This window comes from Corythoichthys intestinalis, chromosome 12 (genome assembly GCF_030265065.1).
Source record: "Corythoichthys intestinalis isolate RoL2023-P3 chromosome 12, ASM3026506v1, whole genome shotgun sequence".
NCBI lineage: Eukaryota > Metazoa > Chordata > Actinopteri > Syngnathiformes > Syngnathidae > Corythoichthys > Corythoichthys intestinalis.
In genome coordinates, this window is record NC_080406.1 from 11,470,632 (window position 1) to 11,476,308 (window position 5,677).

Consider the following 5,677-nt stretch of genomic DNA (forward strand, 5'->3'; position numbering starts at 1 on the left):
ATGAGGCTGAGGGTGTGAATACTTTTGTCCGGCCCATTTTTGGAGTTTTGTGTAGAATGATAATGATTTGATTTTTTTTTCATTCTCTTTTTAGTTTTTTCCTTGCAAGCAAAATAGATGGATATTACTACCAAAGCATTTCTAATTGCAATCATTTTCTGGGAGGAAATTGAGCATTATTTGAGCACTAGTGGAAGTTAATTTTATTGCTGACACTGCGTTTCGGGGTCATCAACATTCTTGTTTCCCCCGCCACAAAAGTCAAACTCCGCCTATGGGACAGGGTGCATTTCTGTGACTACTATAGTTTTAACAGGCACTAAAAACTTGTGTACGTTAATCTAATCTTGCACTGAATATCATAAAGCAACCGATTACATAATGCTTTCTCTCAGAACCTTTGAGGCTTGTAAACGTGCAGTACAGAACATGTCAACGTCACTTTTTTCTGATTAACTCATTCGTTTCTATTGACGACAATAGACGGTCATTCCATTTGCAATGATAGGGTGAGCAGTGATCATTAACTGCCAGCCCTGCCTCTTCAAAAAGACAGCCATCCATCAGTGCGACTGAAAAATGATCATTAACTAGCCTCTCGCTACAAATGGATTGAATGTCTACTAGGCCTGCACAATACAGTGAAGAGCTGAAATATTTGCACCTCCTGTGATTTTGCAGGTTCACCCACTTATAAAATAGGTAGAAAAAATCCAGAACTTACATTGTATGATTTTTCAATAATTTATTTGTAATTTACTGAGGTTCATAAGTATTTGTACCCCTGAGAATCAGCAATAATGACACTCATAGTTTTCAGTCTACCTTAAAGAGCATATGACACGAGAAAAAAGTCTTAAATGGCATTATTATGTGAATTAGAATCATATTTTGATATGATTCGACTATATACAACAATTTAGCAAAGCGCAGATGACGAGAAATTAGTCTTTTAATCTGCCGGTTAGGCACGCCTACCATTATAGGGCTTTACCGTCCCCAACAGGTGGATGACGTCAGCGGTAGACTGGGCTCATCGGTTTTACTATTCAGCCCATTGAGGGGGAATTATTCAGAACGAGGAAAACGCGACGAAGAGAGCCGCAAAATGTCATTGTTTCAGTCTCTCTACTCCAATATTTTTACAGGATATTCTTTTTATCCAAGTATTTTTCCCCAATAGCTATATAAATGGCTTGAGAAGGACCAGTCAGCCCCTCGAGGGGGAACTATTCACAACGAGGAAAACGCAACGAAGAGAGCGGCAAAATGTCATTGTTTCTGTCTCTTTACTTCAATATTTTTACAGGATATTCTTTTTATCCAAGTATTTTCCCCAATTGCTAAATAAATGGCATGGTCATGACAAATAACAGTCTTGTGCTGAATGGAATATGAAAAAATAAAAATGCATTTATTCAGGACGACATGGCAAAATTACTCCATAATGGTCAAAACTGTCGACTTCACCTTTACTGTCGCACCTCCCGAACGATATTTTATGACACATAAATCGGACATATGTCATGTCCCTTCCCCGGCTTCGGAGAATGTAAACAAACCAGAAGGCGTGACAGCTAGCCGACATGCTAACCCGAACTGAGTGATGTTTCAAAGTCTTCGAAGCGGAAAATCACACATAACTATCCTGGATTATTTGACATGACGACCCAGTTGTCGATTGTCATTGCGGATCGGCAAACCGCCCGGCGGAGAGCAATTTACAGTTCGTTCCCCGGAGGAGGGTGGCTGAAGTTGTTGTGCAGCTAACGTGCTGCTGCTAATGCATTAGGAGAGCTTTTTACATGCCTATCAATGATCAAACGTAAGTAGTCCTTCATTTAAAGAAAGTTTGTAGTGTTTACTTTGTAATCGCTGTATTCGTATTTGACATAATACAAAACAAGATGTTTACTCACTTCCTCGTAAGTCCAATGGTCCCACAGTAAATATCCACGGTGAATGGGAACCTTGTGAAACTCCAAAAAGGTGCATACGCCTCTCCCTCATACAGAATGATTTTTTTGCAGCCGTTTGGCTGGCGTGATGCGAAAAATAAACGTATTAATCCGCAAAATCAGCTGAATCCTTCTTCCTCATACACAACAGTACACTGTAGCGTGAAGAGGACGTCTTCTACCGTACACTTCACAGCGCCCTCCTACTCAATGCGAGACCGAAGCCGGAAGTCACTCATTTTCATGGCGCGGGATTCAAAAAACTAAATAAAAATAGCGATCGCTTCCACACACACCCAAGCGGCCCATATCATTCAGGGGCATAAAATACCGCGTGTATTATGAAATAAACATGCTTTTTCATGTCACAGGCACTTTAAAAAAGTCCACCTTGACCCCACGAGTAACCACCCACCCACCCACCCACCACCCATTTGAGCTCATTCTTGTCACCTGTGCACCCCATAGTGAGTCATAATCCAACTGCTACCATGGGCAAGATTGGAGAACTTTCAAAAAACACCAGAGAAAAAAATTGCTCACCTCCACAAAGCTGGAAAACGCTATAGGACAATTGAAAAGCAGCTTGGTGAGAATAAATCAACAGTTGCTGCTATTGTTAGAAAATGGACAAGGCTAAACATGACTGATAATCTACCTCGGGACTGGGGCTCCATGAAAAATCTCTCCTCGTGGGGCATCACTCATGATGATAAATTGGTTACATATATATATATATATATATATATATATATATATATATATATATATATATATATATATATATATATATATATATATACACACAGTGGGGAGAACAAGTATTTGATACACTGCCAATGGGAAAACCCATTGGTTACATATATATATATATATATATATATATATATATATAATGCAGACCCATAGAAATGTAGTCCAGTCAATACACATACACACAGTAGGCTATGTGCCAACTTAACATTATTATAAATTACTATCACGACAATTGTCCTTGACAAATTGTTATTCCCATTCAATTGATATTCTCATTCAATGTTCTAGATTGCACACAAACAAAAACCGAAATAAACTGACAAACTATTCAACCAGCATGTTTCCAAACGTAGCAGTTAAAAACTATGTTTCCCATAATGCCTAGCGCGGTTTAGCTTAATGATATCTAGCTGAGGCAAAAATCAAACTTTGCTATAAAAGTTTACAATCATCGGCAGCGCAACGATGCAACACCAAACGGGATTTTACAGTCAAAGCTCTGACAGAAGTCAACAGTTGCCATTATATACGTATTTATCGTAAAAAAAACTTAACAACTGGGCAGGCGTTGTGGCCAAATCGTCTACCCAGTAGATGGTGGTAATGCCTCATGATAGGGGTAAACTGCCAACAAAAACAAGAACTACTTCTTCCCTCCCTACTACTAGGAGCCATGTCATCGCAGGCAGGCGCTGCCACCCAGCGGCCGGAGGGATTCTCTTCAAATTGGTCCCGTGAAAAATCATAAAAACCGGACATTTTTATGAATTTATAAAACCCGCCCGGACCACGAGGATACTACGTGAAAGTAGGACTTGTCCGGGCAAAAGAGGACGTTTGGTCACCCTAGCTAAACAAATGAAACGACCTCCACAACAAGGCAAAACTCTTCCTTTTCTGTAATTATCAGAGAGTACAGAGGGCCTTAAATAACTCGTTGTCAAAAATAACTGGTGACCATTCAGAACTTTACTAACAAAGCCCTGAACATGACTTGTATGGAAGGCACTAGTTCATCACTCTAGTTACCTCATTGCTCATTTTTTTTTAATCGTTAACAAGCGCTTTACAAAGGGGCCTTGGCGACAATTCAGATCCCAACTGACGTTCGCTAACTTTACTAGCAAAGCCCTGTGTGAAAGGCGCTAGTTAGCCCCTCCGCAGTTAGTGCTACCTCGAGTAACTGCGTTCTACAAGGCAGTGAAATATCGAGGACTATCTGAAGTCAGTTATCAAGAAATTTAGCGAATACTTGTGTTATAGACACCATTACAAGCGCAGGAATTGATCAAACGACACGATTGAATGATTTATGAAGACTATTATAGGCCATCACTCAAACTTATAGCTTTAAGAAGTTAACAATTTTTGACATTAATCCCTTACCTTGCCGCAATTTGCAACGGGTCCGGGCGAGAAGCTGGGATGGAGAGGGGTTCCGCCTCCTCATTGCTGATTGGTGATAACTGTGCTCCCGTCTCTCACTATTGTCAGTCATTTGTTGTCACAAGAACAGAGTGGCGGTGATAGGTCTATGTCCTAGCAGGTCATCGGACTACAGTGTAGTTTTGAGCATGGACTACGGTTTTGAAGTTAACGGTTTTACTCACGCGTTGACAGCCCCCCCGCACCATTTTTTTCTCCTCGGATCTACGTGATTCAGAAGAATGACCCATTTTGATTTCAAAACGGCGAAATTTCGCCGAAAGGTGGCAAGTTTGCATGCCTGCACTACGGTGTAATGGTTTAAAATCACACATTGCTCAGAAGGTTCCCCTGTTGAAGCCAGTACATGTGAAGGCCTGTCTGAAGTTTGTCAGGGACCATCTCAATGATGCAGAAGGGTCATAGGAGAAAGTCATGTGGTCAAATGAGACCAAAGTAGAACTTTTTGGTGCAAACTTGTCGTGTGGAGGAAAAATAAGGATGAGTCCAATCCTAAGAACACCATCCCCACTGTGAAGTATGGGGGTGGAAACCTCATGCTTCAGGGCTGCTTTTTGGCAAAGGGGACAGGACGACTGTACTGTGTAAAGCAGAGGATGAATTGTGAAATGTATCGTCAGATTTTGAGCCAGAACCTCCTTCCCTCAATCAGAAACTTGAAGAGGAGTCATGGCTGGATCTTCCAACATGACAATGATCTGAAGCACACAGCCAAGCTGACCAAGGAGTGGCTGCGTGAAAAGGATATCAAGGTTCTGGAGTGACCTAGCCAGTCTCCAGATCTCAACCCCATAGAAAATCTGTGGAGGGAGTTGAAAGTCCGTGTTGCCCAACGACAGCCCCAAAACATCACTGCTCTAGAGGAGATCTGCACGGAGGAATGGGCCAAAATACCAGCAATAGTGTGTGAAAAGCTTGTGAAGAGTTACAAAAAACGTTTGGCCTCCGTTATTGCCAACAAACGGTACATAACAAAGTATTGAGATGAACTTTTGGTATCGACCAAATACTTATTTTCCACCATGATTTGCAAATAAATTCTTTAAAAATCAAACAATGTGATTTCCTGTTTTTTTCCCACATTCTGTCTCTCATGGTTGAGGTTTACCCATGTTGACAATTAAAGGCCTCTCGAAGAGTTCCACAATTAGCGGTTGACTAAATATTTATTAGCCCCACTGTACTTCTCCTCCTCACTGTAAATTTGCGTCTGATGGGGTGCCAACTTCACGGAGGTCTTGCAACAGGATGATAACCTTAAAACGGGGCTGAAAAACCCCAAGAATGATTCAGAATAAAACAAAGTCTGAAAAGGTCTCTTATTAGCCCTGATCCGATTAAAATTTTCAATTTACCCTAATGTGGCTCCTGTGATTTCTGCCACACTTATCATCCAGAACATTTGGCACAGTTTGCCCACAGAAGAGGTAAACACAGCGAAGGGAACGCAGGATGCAGTGAGAAGAGGGAGTGGCTGCAAAAGGAAGGAAGGATCAAGAGGAGGAGCTCCTACAGCA